Source organism: Neltuma alba, unplaced genomic scaffold (assembly GCF_004799145.2).
Source record: "Neltuma alba isolate B1F8T4 unplaced genomic scaffold, ASM479914v2 tig00010467_pilon, whole genome shotgun sequence".
Taxonomy (NCBI): Eukaryota; Viridiplantae; Streptophyta; class Magnoliopsida; order Fabales; family Fabaceae; genus Neltuma; species Neltuma alba.
Genome location: NW_021635355.1, coordinates 224951 through 246290, shown reverse-complemented (window position 1 = coordinate 246290; position 21340 = coordinate 224951). Strand labels below are relative to the sequence as shown.

The window sequence follows — 21340 nt, the reverse complement described above, 5'->3', positions numbered from 1 at the left end:
TCAAATGCGAAACCCATAGTGAAAATCAGAAGTAAAGGAAGCAGGAATCAAAACAGAGAACAGGGAATCAAAATATTGCTCAGGTATAGCTTGAGTGTTCCAGCTTGAAGATGATGAACAGTTGCTCTTCTTCCTCAACTGTTAACTCGCGGCGTCTCTCTCTTTTCAGATCAGAAAATCACCGTGCCCAGTCCCTCCTCTCCAGCTCCGTCTAACTCGTCCTACAAGATCAGCCGAAGATGATCCTTCTCCAGCTTTCTCTCTCGCAGAACCAGATTGACGTCCTCTCCTCAGGTCCAGCTAAGAAGGAGATGATACGGAGCAGTCCCCGAAAATGCATCTTCCTACTTTCGAAACAGAACCAGCCGCTATCAGATGAAGAAGATGATCCACCAGCTCTCCCTTGCTTGGCTCCGTCGAGCTCTAGCAAAAGCACAGTGTACTCCCCTTCTTCCACAACAGTTCGGCGGCCTCCCTCTATCTAGCGAAGAAGAACCAGATACAGAACAGTTAAAACGCTGCGTCATAGCTCCACCACACCCACGCTCCTGCTGTCAAAACGGTGTCGCAGCTCTTTTTCACGTTTCCATCTTCTGTAACACTGCGTATGATTTGGTTCTCGAAGGGACAAACCTAATAGAAATATAATAACATAAAGAAAAGCTGAAAAGAAAAGAAAATAAAAATAAAACTGAAGTAAAATAAGCTAAATTATATAAAATGAGATAATTCTTAAAACTATTATTAACTACCTTTATTTATTTAAAACTAAGATATTTACAAAGACAATCCCCAAATAATGCCCAAAATCAAATCTTCCAATTACCTCTTAAAAATCTCCTAAAATATATTGATAACTCTCCAAAAATTACTCAAACTATTCTTTAAATATATTCAAAATAATGAGTTATTAAAGGTCATATCCTAAACTCACATTCAATTTAACCGAAAATAAAGTGATTAATCATCCATAGCCTCGAAGTATGCTTTAATCAATCAAAACAGTGGGCAAATTCTTTATTTAAATTTGCAACTTACCCATATCATCTTAACTTGTAACTACGACCCCATAAAGCTTAAAAGAGATATATTTCATTACCTTAGACCATGAATTCATAAATCACACATTTCAACGAACACTTTGTGAGGATTTGAAAAGATTGAATCATAAAACAAGCATCAACATAGCCTGCAAAACATTCCTCAATTCAATGTCTTAATAAAATGACAAAATTCATCGAAAAAGCACAATGATCAGCACGCAATCTACCTCATTCTCTTGCAAAATTTAACAAAAACACTAGAATGCCAAATGGGTCTCCTCCAGCAATGCTTCGTCTAAGTAGAACCCAAAACTCCTCCCTTCCTTCCACGTTCAGCTGCAGGAAAGAAAAATTTCAGCCCATCACTCCCCAAACCTCACGCCGGATCAAAAAAGAAGAAGAGCCAAAGCTCCCTAACGCCAACCACACACACAACGTTGAAAAGTGGGAAAAGACAACGTTCTGCGTACACGCTGAAGAACAGACGAGGGAGAAGACTTTTGAGCATACCCCGCATATCCGATGCACCACAGAAGGAGAAAGAAGGGGGACGGCATTCTGCACACACCCACGCGTGGTAGCGACTTATAGAGTAGAAGAAGAAGAAGAGGATTCAGTAAGGAGCCCGAGCTTGAGCCACCAGAGATCAAACACGCACACACCGGCGATGGAAGGAAAGCAGGCGACGAAACTGAACCAAAGAAGAAAACCAAGCTTGTCAAAGGAAGAGGAGCGGAAAAAAAAATATCTAGGTGCATGTGGGTATTATTATTACATTTTTTACCTTATTTTATTTTTTGAGTCAAAAGTAGATTTTGACCTTTAACTTTATATGGAATTTCAATTTTGTCCTTTAATTTAAAAGTATTTTTTCGAGTCATCTAATTCTAATACCATTAATCTTATTAATCTTAATTAATAAATTTTTTGTAATAATTATTTTTATTATTAAAATTAAATCTAGTGTATCTTCATATATTTTGTTGAAATTAACAATTTCAATGTCAACAGTTTTTATTAATGGCATAAGGTCAAATGACTTAATTAAAAAAATACTTTACAAAATTAAGAGATCAAACTAAAATCTGATAAATATTTAAAGGACTAAAAGTATACTGTGACATTTTTATCTATTATTATTATTAGGGAAAATAGCAAATAAAGACCTTGAAAAATATCAAATTACAATTTGAGTTCCCCAATTCACAAAATTACTATCAGAGACCAAGTTTTAAATATGAATTATGAAATATTGGTAAAAAGACAAAAATGTCCTTCTTCTTCTTTTCCTTTTTGGTCTCTTCTTCTCCTGTCTCGTTCTCTTTCATCTCATTTTTTCCTTCTCTTTCAACCAAAAATCAAAAGAATGGGTTGTCATGGAGCGGCATGATGTTGGGAAGAATGAGTGGGTTGCCATGGATGGTTTAGCAAACTCGCGATCGGGTTGCCTTGGACATTTTGATGGGAATCGAAAAGGGGACAACAAGGAGTTCTAGGTGATAGGTGGATATAGTGCTTCAAGGACCATTTTGGGGTTTTCCCCAATAGATGGGTATTATAAAGACGTGGTGGTTATGGAATTGAAGAATGGGTTTGATGACGGGATGTGAACAGAGACTGGGGACATATGGGGAGAAGGAGAGAGTATGAGGTTTGGAAAGATCATTGCAGTCGAGGACAAGAATCAAGACTGTCCTAGCATTTTCATGCTCGGTAGGAATGAAATTCTAAGGTATTCTCTCTCTTCTGTGTGTCTTGACTGTGAGGATACAATTATTATCATTCATAGCGGTGTTTAATAGTAATAGTTAATTCGTTTCAATTAATGGATTATAAGTTCTATTTTTGATGGCTACCTTGGAGTATATGCTTTTGAATTGCACTAAGTAATGTGCTTGGTTTGAATATTTGGTTGCTGATGCTTGATCGTCTTATGGTTTTTATTTAGATAAGTTAGTGTTCATAATAAGAGCTTTGAATCTCTAGTGTAGATGTACAAGGATGGTGAGGGGTTGATGCTATATTATTTGATTTGGTATTATTGAATAAAAAGGGAGTATTTGCTTTATTTTTTTATGTTTCTCATAAAAAATGAATAAATTTCACACTTGCAAGTTTGTTGAAATTACAAATGTGAAGTTGAGAATAACAAGCTGAGTAGGAAGATTGACAAATATGCAGTTGAAAATAACAAATTTACAATATGAACTTGCATGTGTGAAATTAAAAAGTTGGTAACAAGAAGTAACAAGTGTATAATAGTGAATAACAAGTTATTGAGTAGCTAGGAATTACGTATGTAGAGAAAAGCAATAAAGTTGTGACTTGGAAAAAGGAGAGGATCAATGTTGAATTTAGATTCAGTATGTGGTATATTTGGTAAACTGAACTTTTTATTTGCTAAAGTGAACTTGTAATTTGTTATAGTGAAGTTGTTATTTGCTATACTTAAACTGTGATTCGTTAAAGTGAACTTGTCATTTGTTATAGTGAAGTTGTTATTTGCCATACTCAAGTTGTGATTCGTTAAAGTGAAGTTGTCATTTGCGATACCTAAGTTGAGATACGCTAAAGTGAACTTATCATTTATTATAGTGAAATCGTCATTTGTCATGCTTAAGTTGTGATTCGTTAAAGTGAACTTATCATTTGCTATAGTGAAGTTGTCATTTGCGATATTTAAGTTGAGATTCGCTAAAGTGAACTTGTCATTTGTTATAGTAAAGTCATCACTTGCCATACTTAGGTTGTGATTCGTTAAAGTAAACTTGTCATTTGCCATAGTGAAGTTGTCATTTGCTATACTTAAGTTGTGATTTGTTAAAGTGAACTTGTCATTTGCTATGGTGATATTGTCATTTGCCATATTTAAGTTATGGTTCGCTAAAGTGAACTTGTTATTTGCTATACTTAATTGATAAACGTCTTTTGCATACCGGAATTGAAGAAGTTGAATGCACAACTACCAATGTTGGAGGTGATGATGTAGAGGGTGATGACAATAAATGCCATCAGAATGCGTAGAATCTTATTTCACAACTAAACAAGAGACGAATAACCAAGAAAGGGAGAAAGTTTCTACAGAGAAATAAGGCAATAGGGAAAATTTGTACATAATATTACTGCAGTTAACTTAGCTTTCCCATATTTTACTTACTTCCTGACTCAATTCTGTTGTTAATTATTAATGTCAGTTATGTAATGGTAAAATAATATTAGGGTTGATATTGTAAAATGGTTACATTTGAAATGATGTTATTTCCATATTTCATTACTGAATGAAAAGTATAGTAAGGTGAATTGCAAGTTCTAATAAGCATTTCATTAAAAGTTAACTTTTTGTGGCCAAATGACATTATTTTTATATTTTATTGGCCAATGACAAGTATAATAAGGCAAATTGCAAGTCCAGGTAAGCAATTCATGTAAAGTTAATTTTTTGCGGCCAAATAACTTATTTTCGAATTTCATTGGCAAATGATAAGTATAACAAAGCAGTTCATTTACAATTAACTTTTTGTAGCCAAATGGGCGAATGACGAGTATAGTGAGGCAAATTGAAAGTTTTGATAAGCAATTCATATAAAGTTAACTTTTTATGGCCAAATTACATTATTTTCAAATTTCATTGGTGAATGAGAAGTATAATAAGGCAAATTACAACTTCTGATAAGCAATTCATGTAAAATAATAATTCTGTCACTAAGTTTCTCATTAACTTGAGAACATTATGAAGGTTTTCGGGCATACCTGGAGTCTGCAGTGAAGTCAGGTTGCCATGCGGAGGTCCAATCACGGTCACGGAGGCGGATCTGGGAGACACAGCAAATGCACCGGAGAGAGAGTTTGGAGAGACGGAGAGTAAAGTCTGATGGAGGAGAAAAAACGCAAAATGCACTTACCGCAAACTGATCCCAATGAATCAGTTATTTAACTCCCCTCATGTTAGTTCAAATAAAAACCGTCTCCTTCGTTTTAACTGTTCCCGCTTTTGGCAAAATATATGAAAGGGTGAAAATTACAGTTAAAGACCCATGAGTTTTGCTATTTACACTGGAGTCCCAAATGACATTGGGCTTGGGTCCAATCCACCAAGGGTAGACTGGCCCATTTTCCTACATCTCCCACTCACACTTGGTGGATTAGATGTCACGGGTCTAGTCTCTTCACCTTCCCTCAATTTCATACTTAGTGCTTTGCCGTGACCGCGTGGGCATGACGTCTTCACTTGGGTTCCTGTACTAGAAATCCCTTTTATAGGATCAGCACAAGTCACCCTCTCTTTTGTGTAGCTTGAATTTTAAAATTATGCCTCAATGTCCTAGATTTACTTATATACACTTTTCCATGGTAAATCTAACCCCTCTCGAGTCAATAGTTGACTCAGATTACCTTTCTCTTATGTCTAGTATCCACACTTACGACCACAAAATGTCATAAGGGACATGTCACAGACACTAGCATAGGTGTGTATATCACAGTCAATCTTCCTTTCGCCCAAATATCACTTTGAAATGAATCAGTCGCTTTCTTAGCATACTACCTTAGATCGCATCAATCATGACCATAGGACATATGCCAAAGTAGCAGTCACTGAAACATATCTTCATGATATTGTCAAAGTCAAAGGACACCAATAGGAGGATAATTCCTCCCTGGGACTCACACAGCAATGAAGCAGGGATCTTTCACTTGCTTCCCTTTTGCGGTTCTCTCAGTACATGTGGTATGAAACACATGCTACGGTGTTACTCTTTTACTATAAGAGCGTATGTCGATTTAGATTTATTATTAACACCGTACAGACTTAGGTCCAGACACACTCAGTATCTAAACCCAAATTCTTCAACTCTGCTCATTGTTATGACGTCGACGTTGAAGAGTTTGTTGTCTGGCTACAGGTATTATGGAAGTGGGATTCCAAACTTCGATCCAGCTTTATCAACGTGGATCTCATCTTGACTTGCTACACTTTAGTCAAGGCGACATAAAGTTTGTGTTTCTTCTCTACCATATCAGCATTCATTGCTGCTTTACTGGTGAACACAAATGTCTCATCTTTGTTCACTCTACCTGAGTGTCAAAGGCGGTTGCCCGTGTGAGAGAGCCAACCTTTTTAACCTGTACGACATACTAGACATTGTATACTTTCGGACAGACACATAAAGTGATAACGAAATACAATTTCATTAATGAAGCATTCATATTACACTTTACGTATGCTAAGGGCTTGTACATGTTCTTTAAAAACTCTTTCGCCTATTGGCTTTGTCAGAGGATCTGCTACCATACATTTGGTTGAAATCTATTGTACAGTAACAATCTTTTGTGCTATGTAATCTCTAACAAAATTATACTTGATGTCAATGTGCTTGGTTTTGCTGTGATACTTAGGATCTTTAGTATAGGCTATGGCTGCAGTATTGTCACAGTATACCATCACTGGATTGGTACTCTTGTTTCCAAATCCAAGGTGTTCTATAAATCTCTTCAGCCATAAAGCCTCTTGCACTACTGCAGTGCATGCCACAAACTCAGCTTCCATTGAATGTAAGGCAATGCACGTTTGCTTCTTGCTACTCCAACATATGGCGCCATTGTTGAGCAAGAAGGTATAACCTGAAGTTGACCTTCGTTCTTCTTCATCTCCGCCTACATCAGCATCGGAGTACCCAACAAGACGCAGGTCACCTCCTTCGTAGCACAGTGCATAATTGGAAGTGCCCTTTAAGTATCTCAAGATCCTCTTCACTGCTTTCCAATGCTTTTCACCGGGGTTAGACTGGAATCTGCTCACCAGTCCCACTGCATAACAATGTCTGGTCTTGTACACATCATTGCATACATCAGACTACCAACAGCACTGGCATATGGAACTCTTTCCATCTTCTTTTTATCAGATTCGGTTTTGGGACACATGTCAGAACTCAAAGCCACTCCAGTGGCAACGGGTGTACTCATGGGATTGCAGTCTTTCATGTTAAATCGCTCAAGAATCTTGTTGATATAATTCTCTTGTGAAAGAGAGAGGATTGTTTTGAACGATTTCTTTGGATCTTAACTCCAAGTATATACTCTGCTTCACCCATGTCTTTCATTTCAAAATTCGACGAAAGCCATTCTTTAATAGCCACCACCGAATCTAGACTATTTCCGGCTAATAGTATATCGTCTACATATAAGGATAATATGACAAAATTACCCTCAAACCGCTTAATGTAGACGCAGTGGTCTTCCTCTATCATTTGGAAGTCATATGAGGTTATTGCTTTGTGAAACCTCAAATACCACTGTCTGGATGCTGTTTCAATCCATAAATGGACCTTTTGAGTTTACAAACTTTATTTTCTTTCCCTTTTTCAATGAAACCTAATGGTTGTTCCATATAGATTTCTTCATCCAGATCACCATTCAAAATGCGGTTTTTACATCCATCTGATGTAATTCTAGATCTAAACTGTTTACTATTGCCAGAATAAGTCTAATAGAATTGAAACGCACAACAGGTGAGAATGTATCTTCATAATCTATTCCTTCCTGTTGTGTGTACCCCTTTGCCACTAATCGAGCCTTGTATTTGTCAATTGATCCATCCACTTTTCTTTTAATTTTGAGAACCCACTTGTTCCCAATGGCTTTACGCCCTTTTGGAAGATCAACTAACACCCAATTGGCTTTCATTTCATCATAGCAGGACCTAAGGCTTCTCGTACAGAACGGGGCTCATCATCCCCTTCTAGAGTAACTAAGAGAGATTCGCATTCTATTTGAAAGCGTCTTTTGGGAACACTTTCCCTGTTACTCCTTCTGATGGGAGCTATTTGCTTATCTTTCTTTCTTTGTTCAGGTCTTGGTGTTGACCTTTCTTGGCTCCCACTCAGATTGACACACCTAGACGATTTTGGTCTGTCAATTTGTTTTGCACTGACTTGTTCCTGTGTCTCATAAAGAGATACAGTACGGTCAACATCTCCTCTATTAGGAAATTCAGTCTCAATGAATGTGGCATCTCTTGATTCCATTTCAGTCACTGTTCCATCTTCGTTTTCACCTATGAAAACGTATCCTTTGGATTGTTCAGAGTACCTTATAAAAATACACTTCTTTCCTCTAAGACCCAATTTCCCATGCTTGTGGGAATTATCATGAACATATGCTGCTGACCCCCAGGGTCTTAGGACACTTAGATCTGGTTTGCGTTTTGTCCATAATTCATAGGGTGTGGAAGCGACTGATTTTGAGGGCACACGGTTAAGTATGAAGGTTGCCGTTAACAAAGCATCACCCCAATATGAAATTGGTAGGTTTGCTTGAGCCATCATAGACCTAACCATGTCTAGAAGAGTTCTATTCCTCCTCTCAGCCACTCCATTCTGTTGTGGAGTGCCAGGGATAGTCAGTTGTCTAATTATCCCTTTTTCCTCACAGAGCTGTTTAAATTGATCAGATAAATATTCACAACCTCGATCAGTACGTAATGCTTTAATTTTACTGTCCATTTGATTCTCTACCTCATTTATGTATCGTCTAAAGCACTCAAGAGCTTCAGACTTATGCGAGATCAAATAGACATGACCATATCGTGAAAAATCGTCAATAAAGGTAATAAAATACCAAGCTCCGTGTCTCGCCCTCACACTCATCGGACCACAGATATCAGAATGGATTAATTGCAATGGATTTTCAGCTCTTGTTCCCTTACCGAAAGGTTTTCTAGTTGCCTTACCAGCTAGACAATTTTCACATAAGGACATTTCCATGTTAGGGATTGTGCCCAACATTCCTTCTTTTGCTAGTTTAATCATTCTATTTTGATTAATATGTCCTAGTCTAGCATGCCAGATATTCATATCAGGATTGCTTGAAGAAATAGCAAAACAATCATGAGCGTTAAAACCAAAAGCAAGATCCATAACAAAAAATTTCTGGAATCTGAATGCTGAACCATAAAATTCAGAGTTGAAGGAAATGTCTGCAACTTTATCATGAAAATAAACATTAAACCCAAAGTCTACTAAGCAAATAACAGAAATTAAATTCCGTCGGATGTTGGGAGCATGAAGCACATCATGGAGTATCAAGGTCTTTCCACCACGCAAAGCAAGCTTGCAGGTGCCAATGCCTCGAACCTCGATTCTCGCATTGTTCCCAACATAAAGCCACTTGCTTTGATACGGCAACCGACGGTATTCCACGAAGGATCCCCGATCCCTGCTTACGTGGTCTGTGGAGCCTGAGTCTATAATCCAAGAAGAAGAAACAGGTTCTGTTAGAAAAACAGTACTAGAAACATATGAAACATGTGAATTCACATAATTCACTAATACCTTTTCGCTTTCAGCCTGTTTGGAACAGTCACGTGCGAAATGGCCCATTTGTTGGCAGGCGAAGCATTTGACCTTCTTCAGGTCTAGCTTCTTCTTCTCGCCTTTGTTTCCCTTCTTTTTAAATTGTTTCTTCCCCTTTTTAAATTGAGGACTGCCCTTCTTCCCTTTCTTTTGGGGCTTCTTGCCCTTTTTGAAATTGGGCTTAGATTGGGAAGTACCAGCATCCTCAGTTAAATAAGTCTGTCTAGAGCTCTTGTAAGCCTCTAAACGTTCATCTTCCAGCTCCAGATGCTTAGCTACATCATTAAAAGTGATGATGTTTTCATTGTGGGTTAGGTTGACTTTCATGTGCTCCCAACTTGCAGGGAGTGACCTGATGACAGCCTGTACTTGCTGCTCATCAGACAGATTATGTCCAGCTTCCTTCAGTTCCCGGATCATATTGGTCATCTCTCTCAGATGTTGCTTCATAGGATTGTTTGGCTTGAGCTTATAGGTATCAAACTTAATCGTCAACCTTCTAAGCTTGGTTGAGAGACTCCGCCAAACTTATCCTTCAATGCTATCCACATGGCCTGTGCAGTTTTGTGCGACTCAAACTCACACATTAGGTCATCAGCCATGGAGCTCAAAAGCGTGATTCTTGCTATGCCATTCTTCTTTTCCAGGTTAGATATGCCTCTTGGTCTCTCCTGTGCTGGTTTGTGTTGCCAGCCTCAGGTTCAACCATAGCAGTGGTGAGAGGCTCTATCGCATCCTGTTCCTCTATGATATACTGGACCTTTCGGTGCCAGATGTCCCAGTTGTCCCCGTTAAGCTTTTCTCCCTTGTTCAATTCAGCAATTATGTTCTTGGTTGCCATTCTTAGTTCTGTGACAAATCTATCCCACATTAATCTATGTTCTCTTTAAAGAGAACCGAACCAAAGAACATTTCAATTATATGGCACAATGAAGTATACAATGTAATGTGCCTATATTATCCTCGATCAGTAAATAATGAAATTACAAGATCTATGATCAGGAGAATACGTTTGTATCTCCCATCACACAGATACTAGCAATTATCATTATATTCTATCAAGAATACTATATAAGCACTTCAAAGATTGTAACCTTTAGAAGTCTCATCTTCTAAAAGCTCCCACTTATAAAAGGCATACATATGATATTCATAAATAATCATACAACAATAATTCAAGTAATTTCATTAAATGAAATGACATACTTAGTCTGTTTACAATGCATGAAACCAAAAATTCAAGGCGAATACAAATATTACATCATTTAATATGAACATAAATGTAATCAAGCATTGCTTTTCTTAGGCTTCTAAGTTTACGCGTTTTGTTCATAAAGGAGGACACTAGCTCTATGGCCCAAATCCAGTAAGACTTTCTTATGGGTTTGCCTTTAGGTCCGCCTCTAACTCTTATTGCTCTTATGTACTCCATTATGACTCTAAGGTAGAATTCGGTATTCTTCTTATCGGTCATGTAATGGACGTAGCTAGCGAGCACACCATTGATGCCTTTTATGTTTGTCAATTTAGCTGCATCTCTTTCAGCTATTCTCATAGCTAAAGCAGGGGTACAGGGTTGATCCACCTCTTCGCCTTCCTCTACTTCGGTTTTATTGGGAAGATCTAGTGAATCATTACAGACCAAATGAGGTTCGGTACGGAAGGGTTCAGTGGGAAATAAAGATTCTTACTCAGGTCCATAATCTATTAACTCCTCCGGGATTTCTTGAGGAACCTCTTCAGGGTCCTCTTCAGGATTCTCATCCTCTGGTTCATATTCTGGAATTGCATTATCCATGTATGAGTATTCCAATGAACCATCTTTGATATTTTCAGTGCTACTAGAAGCCTCTTGCTTCATTTTCACCTAGAACAAAATAATTTAAATTATTTTGAATATTCTGGAATTTATTTCCGCATGAAAAATACCAAAAAATACACTGAAATAGATCCTTAATTATCTCCAAAATTATCAAATTATATATCAAAATGAAGATCTTGATTTTAGGGATTTTTAGAGACAAACCGCACCTCAAACGGACCTTTCACGCTCCTACAGGCACCCCTAGAAGGAAAAATTAGCGAAAAATTAAAAAAATTTTCGCCCACTTGCCCTATCGGCGAGTGTACTTCAAGCGCCACCATGAAGCCCGCCATCGGCGACACGCGTCGTGCCTGCAGATTCCACGCGCCAAGGTGGGGTGCCACGTGGCAGAACGCGCCACGTGGCGCTGCTTGGTAAAAAAAAATTTTTTAAATATTTTTTTTTTTAGACAGACCTTCTTTTTTTATTAAAAGTATTTGGACCGGTTGGGTTTGGGTCCATTTCGGCCCAATCGGTTCCCTTCACAAAATTTTTTTTTTTTATGATTCTGGTCTGGGCTAGATCCTGCCTCCAACCCAGTACACCCCTTCCTTCTTCTTTTTTTTGTCTGGGCTGGATCCTACGTCCAGCCCAGTAAATGCGTTTTTTTTTACAGGAGGGGCCAAAACGATGCCATTTTGGCCCCTGGAGGTCTCCTTCAACCTCCAGCCGGGTCGCCTTGACCCGGCTTTTGCAACCTGGTCGGGTCCGACGGACCCGTCAGACTCGATTTCTTCTCTCCTTCGTATCTTCACCGTCCGGTGTCCGTTTTTAGCGTACCTTATATCATTTTCTTCATTTTTTCGAGTTCTACGCAATGGGATAAATTTTGAAACCTAAAAACTTGATTTTAAGCAAACTCAAAAACAATAACCGTACGGCGAAAAGAATATCCAGTCTAAAACGATCTTCACGGAGGCAGAGAAGCAACCCAATATGTCTAAACATAAATATAAGACACAAAAACTATCATATTGGAAGTAAAATGGAGGATTTGCATAATATATTGAAGCAAATCGCAAGTTACTCAGACCGAACTATCAGAAAATGAATGCTGATATGAAAACGCAAGCCACAGAATCAACAAGAAAAATCACATGCTCTGATACCAATGAAGCTTTTTGGGCATACCTGGAGTCTGCAGTGAAGTTAGGTTGCCACGCGGAGGTCCGATCACGGTCACAGAGTCGGATCTGGGAGACACAGCAAATGCACCGGAGATAGAGTTTGGAGAGACGGAGAGTAAAGTCTGATGGAGGAGAAAAAACGCAAAATGCACTTACCGCAAACTGATCCCAATGAATCAGTTATTTAACTCCCCTCATGTTAGTTCAAATAAAAACTGTCTCCTTCGTTTTAACTGTTCCCGCTTTTGGCAAAATATATGAAAGGGTGAAAATTACAGTTAAAGACCTATGAGTTTTGCTATTTACACTGGAGTCCCAAATGACATTGGGCTCGGGTCCAATCCACCAAGGGTAGACTAGCCCATTTTCTTACACATTAAATAGATCTACATCATTACCATATAGTGCTGATAAATACAAAACGTTAACATTGCTCTGCCCATAAACAAAACACCAACATTATCAGATTGTCATGTTATGTTGCTGTCATCATTGTAAGTAGTCTGCAGTAACAACACTACAAAGTGAAATTACAGTAACAGTAAGACAAATAACAAAAAACCAAAGGCATTTTGACAGCAACCAGTTTTTTTCAAGGTTTAGTGGCAAGTGCACATTAACATAGTAGAAACCAATGACCTCTTCTCTTCCCAACTTGACGTTAGGGCTTGACAACTTCAACATTAAAAATGATAGCATCCTCATTCCCTCCCTCCACTGCAAGTGGGTTTCGTATAGCCCATTCACCAATGGATTATTAATACATAGAGCTACATTCTCACAATAATCATAATTATCAGGAATTTAGGCCTAAATGCCTAAATATTATTTGAATCCGATACCTAGGAATTTTTTAGTATAAAAATAGTAAAAGAAAAATTCACACCTTGTTTCATTTGTAATGAAATTGTTGCCGACAACCTTAGAATTATTTAGGGAGGGAATCATGTAAGATCTAGGTCGAATCAAAAGACCCATGATTTGAGGAAGAAAAAGAGGGAAGAGAATAAGAAGAGAATCATTAGACTGAGAAAGTCTATCTATGCCTTTAACTAATTTGAGGATTTAAAAATTAGTATAAGAAGAGAGGCCTCTTGTGTAATCAATGGGGAGAGAGAGTAGTGACCAACCCTTTGAGTAATTAAGTCTAGAGTAATCAATGATGAGAGCAATGGATGATGTCCAAAGAAGGAAGAAGAAGGAGAGGAGGAGGAAGAGGGGGAGAGTAAGAGAAGAAGGAAAGAGAAGGAGGAAGAGAAAAAGAAGAAGGGAAAGGCATTTTGGTCTTTTCTCTAACATTTCATAATTCATATTTAGGACCTGATCTCTGATAGCAATTTTGTGAATTGAGGAAATCAAATTACAATTTGATATTTTCCAAAGTCTTTATTTGCCATTTTCTCTTATTATTATTATTTCTTCTTAGAGATGAACTTTACAATTTGTGTCAATCCGTTTTGCTAACTCATGAGAGTGAATATGACCATACATCTTTTCCCCTTAGAAATATTGTTCTTAATCTTGTAAACGAAAAGCATCATGAACCTTTTATCAACTTACGAAAAATCATCTTTAGAAGATTCATCTTTGATATCAATATTATCTTGGGACCATATATCAAAACTAGCCCTAAAAGTTTCTCTAGCATTGGCGAACTATATAATTGTTCCGATTGAAGGAAATTAAAATCTTCTCAACATCTTGGATGTATAAAATGATGAACTCATTTTTTTTTTAAGATGGAAACTATGAACTGCAAGAATTCATAGTTATCCTGCTTGTCACCACTAACTATTGAGAAAGTCACCCTTTTTTTTTTAATACATTTCAATGTAAAGATTTTATTCAATTAATAAGCTATAGATTAGGGAAGGACAATAGCTAGGCCTAGAATGAAGACCCTTTCACCAGTCATGTTAGTTATTTTACTATACGTGTCTTATGGAAAAGCCTTGCCAATTAGGTATTTCTCAAATTAATAAACAAAAAATTTAGGGCAGCCACTAAATATGCGTGGATTAAAATTTTGAAATTTGATTTTTGCGTTACTATTCACTAGGAAATTTTAGATTTTCGATCTAATTTTAAAAATTCATAACTAATTATAGAAAAATCGCATTGAGATGGCTTGAAATTCTATTTGAAGATCTTTCAATTCTCTATAGGAAAAAGAATATAAATATAGACTTAACCCTTGCCAATATGTACAGTTAATTGTATGAAATTTATTGTTTATTTAGTCAAAACAATGTTTTTAGATTCTCTGCCCTAATTTTGAGCAATCATAACTTTTAACATACACATCCATTTTAAGTGATTTATCACTTGTTTTAAAGCTCAAGATGTGTAATTTAAGCGTACCAAATTTCATGAGTAGATTTGTTCAATTGCCTCATGTTCACTCTATCACAAACTTGTGGTTCATTTAAGGATAATTTATCTCCCTTACTTGCATTAATAATTTATAATTAATTTTTTTCATGCATATTACCATTCTATCAACCATACCTTAGTTCCCTACAGCATTATACTCAATCATATGTGACAATTACACCATTTATCAACACATAATAACAATGGCATGCTCTTATAATCATACATTAACCAAGAGAGAAAATCGATACACTTGAATCATAACCATTTTCTTTCAAATCTTCTCTTGTTCTTGATTCTACTTCCTATGTTCCTCTTCTTGCACATTTTACCTATCGTGGTTGGTTAAGGGGCTGAGATTCAAGAGAATCTCAATAGCAAATATTACCATTAATGCATGCAAGATGGATATAAGTGTATGACATGCTTACTTGATCTAATACATGTTTACTTATAACATGCTCTCATGCTCAATGTTTCACATTAACATGTATGGCCATGGAAAACATAAAAGAAACCGAGCATTATATTTGCATTTGCATCTCAAATCATAATCAAATAGCATAATACATATCAATAAACAAGCATATACATTAAGCACACAAGAACGGTAAGTCCACTACCTTGTGTCTTTAACCTTGCTTCTTATTCCCTATATTCCTAACCTTCACAGTTGTTTAATCAACCTTCCTATTCATCTTCCTTAATGTCTCATGACTCTAAATACATTAATACATAATTGTTATTTATTTATTAGAGCCATGGTAACAAACAACATCAACACTTTGTTTTTTTTAAGCCATCTTGACTTCTAACTCTTGAGCTTGATTTTCAATCTTTCTAAAATTAATCCCATATGCTATTCCCGCATAATTTTGCATGTAGAATAAGCTCAAAATAATCAGAATCCAACTCCTTTCCCTTCAACTCAACTTGGCTGAGCATTATAGTGTTTTAGGGCAAAATTTCATTTTCAATTCTAATGCTTCCAAATTTGCTTTCTTACCTTTACCTCATATAATTTTTCATTCTAAACACATTGGAAGTATCAAAATCATCAAAAGTCAACCCTAACTCAAACCCCAGGTTTGCTAAAATTGTTGAAAGGTTAAGGAGAAGTTGGTTTTCTTGCAAACTCATCACAAAACCACTTGATTTTCATTTTTTTTAAGCCTTTAAACATTATTCTAACATCAATTTCATCCTCCTCTCAACTTATAAATTTCATATAGCATGTCCCCTTAGGGTTCGAAGCTCCCAAAATCCAACAAAATCCATAACCAAATTGCACAAGGCAAGTAGCAAGATAAACTACCTTAAAAACCATAAATATAGCTTGTCTTAGAGCTTGATCTTGCATGTCATCTCTTGCTCTTTCTCTTCTCTCTTTTTCCTTCTCCATTTTGGTCTCTCCCTCTTCTTTCTCTATGTTGGCTGAAACTTGGCCTAAATGGGGAAGGGAGGCATTTATAAAATTTTGCTCAAATCCTAGGTATTGATCTTGTGTATGTCTAGCTTGATCTTGACTATTCATTTGATCTCTTTGCCACGTGTCCCTTTTCATCTTGATTCTTGCTACCTAACTCTCTTATGTGTCCTCTATAATCAATACCAAAGTTACCTCATATGCCACCTCAAGGGACGCGTAATCCTACATGTGATTATAATCAATATTTTATTATATAACTCTATTTCTTCCAAACATGATGATTTATATTATTCTATTCATGTCCCTTCATCATTTTAGAATTAAAATAGGGAGAAAATTAATAGGAAATTCGTGCGAAATACAACCCTTACGTATTCCTCCACCTATCTTGCCATTCTGCATTGTATAAGGTATTTTTTCGAATCCTAACTCACCTAGTAACCCTTGAACATGTTCTAACACTATTTTTACATCTCAAATAAGTCCACATGGTATTATATATGCTTACCATGGAGAAATAGCTTTCCCTCTACCTTTCATTAAAATCATTTAATAATATTTATTTTAGAGCAAACTTGATCGAATTCTTTCTATCAGTCCATAACTCTGAGAATCTGTTTCTGGATACTACTACTATCTTTTCATCACAAAAATATTTTCTAATTTTTCTTAAGTCAAAAGTCAACCTCTAGACAGTTTATTTTGACTTTCCCTGAATAGTATATAAATAGGCTTTAAATTCGATTAAAACCAACCTCTTCGCTTTTTGGGGACGAAATTATTTTTAAAACCTATAATAATTTCTCAAGTATTTTTCTCCATTTTCTCTAATTATCGGAAGCCTCCTCATATTTTAAATAATTCAATTTGGCTAATATTCACCATTAGCCACAACCCTAGGAATTCCACAAATTCCTTTCAGGGGTATTTTCATCACTTTTAGCCTCATATGAGCCTTTGGACCTCATTCCTATTTTTTTTTAGAACTTTTCTAGAATTATCAGGCATACTTTTCATCACTGCCTTTTCTGACCAAAAACTTTCCAAATTTATGATTAGGTCGCTCCTTAGGTTTAGCCTCAAGAATCATCTTACTGAGGTTCCCAACACAACCTTTAGCCCTTAATCACCTCAATTCACTATACTGGACCACTTGAAAGTTCATTAGAGTGTTTATCTTCCTCTGTTCTTAGTCCTAGAAAACTTTTACTTTGCGATTTAGTCCCTAAGGATCCCTCTGTCCCCCTCAGAAACCTCTAGAACTCTTGCTAGAAGGGGTTTGGTAGCCTGCTCTTTTCAAGCTAATTTTGGTACTTCTAGGCCTAAAATTCAGGATGTTACATTATCTCTGATCCTTAATGTGAGAGGTAGTTAGAGATTCAATTTGATTTTAAATATAAGATTCCAATCCATTTTAATTTGTTGGCAACATTTATCCATTTCACCTTTTAGTAATCCTCATGATGATTGGACATGTTAAAGAGTTTCTATCAAAGAGTGTTTTCAATACATATGATTAATATGGATATTTTCAGAAAGACAACAATTCATTCATTACTAAGAACTAAATTAATTTTCTTAATATCTGTCAACTAATTATCTGACTCTTATATTAAGGACCGGATGTAGTATATTACTAATTGAAAAAGGCATTAGGCAATAGATGAATTTACTAAATGAAAATAGGTGAGTAGTGCACATGCGCATCTGAGTTATATGTCAAGTTAGTTGTATTAGCTATTTGGAACTTACATTCAATTAAAGTCCCTATAAAATATATCATCATCATCATCATCATAAGAAATTTCATAATTTTGAGGGCAAAATATTGTTTCTTAGGGAGCAGTCTTTGAGAAGAGACCTCAAATAAGGACTTTTTTCTTTTTCATTTACTTGGCTAGTAGATAACTAAGGATATTCTGTATACAAGACTACAAAAGTCAATAATGAGTTAGCCAAAACACTTGACAGTACTTATGATCTTGTGTGATCCATATTTAAAATATTAAGCTACAATTTACCCCTGAAAGTTTTTGCATAAGAGGCAAAAAATTTTGTTGGACCAATTTTGCTAGGAAGAATTAAAAAAGGAGCAATATCCACCCCTACCGGTTAAAAATATACTAACAGTCAACTTTATTTCTTTTAAGGGTTAGTACAATTTTCTCCTTTTTTTTAATACTTCTGAAGCAATATTGATCCCACAAAAAATTTATAAATACCTACAGTTTGTACATGTAAACTTTCAAGGCAAAAATTGGACCTTAAAATAATATATGATCCTAAATATAAAATTTAGACAACAAATTTGCAGTGATAAGTAAAATTAGTTAGATTAGTTATTATTTGTGCAAAAAATGTGCCTTCATTTTCTTAAAATGTCCCTTTTATTTTACACAGGAAACCACTCCTTCGATGGAAAAGGAAAAATCATTAGTAAGTACCTATACTTTCTCTAAATTTTTATTTTCATCTCTATATACTTTTTCCCTTTATTAATTTTGAAAAAGTCGCTGCTACCACCGCGAGCAGGAGCTAGAGGAGGAGCATGGTGAACAGCATTAAGAAACAGCCTAGAGGAGGAGCATGGTGAACAATGTAACACCTTAAGTTTATACCAATTAACTTGCCTTGTGGAAGTATTTGGAATCACTTTTGAAGACTACAAGTTATGAAAAATCACGTTTGAAACTTTATATGACCCTTAAGTATGAGAAAAGGCTTAAAAATTTGAAACTTTTTTATTTTCTCAGTTCAGGTCACGGCTTAGTGCTTCCAGGTCGCGACTTAAGGTCACAAAGGCCATTTTTGCCTCCAGATTGTGACTTCAACTTCTCAGGTTGCGACCTCAAGTCACAGAATACTTCTGCGCACTATTCACATTTCACTGAAATCTTTGCCAACTTTAAAAATTTATAACTAATTGTAGAAAAATCGAAATCGAGTGATTCGAAGTTCTATGGAAAGCTCTTTGGACAAAATTTTGAAGAAAAATAGTTTCTAGACTGGTTGCCTTGAAATTTGAGCCCAGTTTTCTTTGAAAACCTTACTATTTATTTGGTCATCTTTAGATTTTCACCTTGCTTTTACCTAACTTTGGAAAGGCATAACTTTTTTCTCAGTTATCGGAATCGGGCAAACTACCCGTCATTTCAAAGAGAAAAATTAGATCTTTTTGCTCACCAAATTTCATAACCTAACTCACTCGTTTGCTCAAATGGTTGTGGGTCAAACTTTGATCTATTTTAGTTGACATTTTACCCTCTTGGAAGGGTAACTTAACTTAATTGACCATTTACCATCATAACATACTCTCATTAGCTATATTAGCTATTTCTAATCATGCTTACATACTTCTAACGTTATTCATACTATTGGAAACTTAAAGCATGCTTAATATTACATTCTTACAAAATAGAAAGGTTCAAAGCCATATAAAGTTACCATGGCTTACTACCTCTTCAAATAAGAGCCAACTCCCTTCCATTGCCCTTGGATTTTGAAGGCCCTAGGGTTTGTTTAAATATTGGGTTAAGATTCTTGGAGAATATTAGTAGCAATTGCATACATTATCAAGGTCACACAATACATTACAAATTAAGCTACATGCATACATACTTTAACTTTATGTTCATGCTATGGCAAGGACATATCATCATAAACATTTAGAGCACTCAACATAGCATAAGCCAAGGCATAAATTGCATGGAGGCAACATCATATAACATAACATTCTCATCCACCTCATAGCATAACAAGTTAGCAAGACACATAGCTATAATCATACAAAGCAAGGTGACACTCTAATATAATGGATTGCAAAGCTACCTTGAATGCTTTCCTTCCTTTTGAACTCTTTCCTCTTGACTAGATCTTTACCCTTTTGTTGTGTATAGCCTATTAGGCAATCAATGACACAACATTAAGTATCGTTGCAACTTCACAATTTAACATAACCCCTTAAACCCCCTTTTCTTGGTTTTTAGGGTTTATTTTTCTAGCTTTGATTCTTGAACTTTCTTAGGCCTTTTCTTCATAATTTTTCATATAGAATTCAATTATCAAATTAGTTTTATGAAAATCCAATTCCTACCCTACTAACTTGATTTGACCGAACTCCATAAATAATCATAGGGAAAAGGATTTTCAATAAAACTAATATGTAATCACTTAATCCTTAACCTTTAACCATGCTTAATCTTAACCATACATCATCTAAACCATTTCCTATCAAATTTAGGCAGCACTTCTCCCTAGGAAAATGACTTTCCATCATCATCAAAATAGTATAAAACCAACATACAACCATTATAACTTGAAATAGAAGAGTTGTAGAAGCTTACCTTGCTTCCAAGTGACTTCCTCTCACTAAAACTCTTCTCTTTCTCACTCTAAATGAAATTTTGCAAGAGTTTCCTGACTTGAATGGCCTTGCATGAAATGAACATGTAGGGGGTATTTATAGGCTTCATATTTTCATTAATTCCACACATGCCCTTCTTGCATAAGACTTAACCTTGGCCTTCCAATTTTTACCTCTTTCCACATGTACAAATCTTAGGCTATGTGGCTTAATATGTTGACACTTGGATGGTGAGTCACTAAGGCTTATGTCATCTCTTCTTATCCATTAAGATTAATTAGGCTTTAATCAAGGTTAACTCTCTTAATTTCTTGATTAACTTGGCTAATTACCCTTCTAGAAAATTTTGACTTTTCAAAGATAGATGGTTGAATCCTAGCCATCCAATGAACTATGTTTTCCATGTGTCAAGATCTTATGGAAGATGACTTAGCCATAATCATCTTACTTAACCCTAATTAGATTTTAATCTAATTTGATTTATTATTTTCCTTTTCTTTTTCTTTTTATTTTCTTTTTCCCTTTCTTAGCCAATTTGGCCATGACATGTGTCCTTGAGATTCGGTCAGAAATTTTTACCACCTCGGTTATCCTGACAGTCTAATGAGTCTTATTATAATATTGGTTTATTTTATCTGATAGCCTAAAAATTCTAGTAGCTCAGAATTTTTATATCAAATCACCATTAATTATATCTCAGTAAAGGGAGCTTTCCTGATTAATTTCATAATTTTTCTCCCCCTATAACCCTTTAAATTGCTGTTTCTATAAAAACAGATAATCTATCAATATT

At 35.9% G+C, this 21340-nt stretch overlaps 1 pseudogene; it reads right to left on the bottom strand.

Moving 5' to 3' along the window:
• Positions 1–523: 523 nt before the first annotated feature.
• Positions 524–21340, bottom strand: part of LOC114756738 (putative receptor-like protein kinase At3g47110) — a 56526-nt pseudogene continuing 35709 nt past the window's right edge.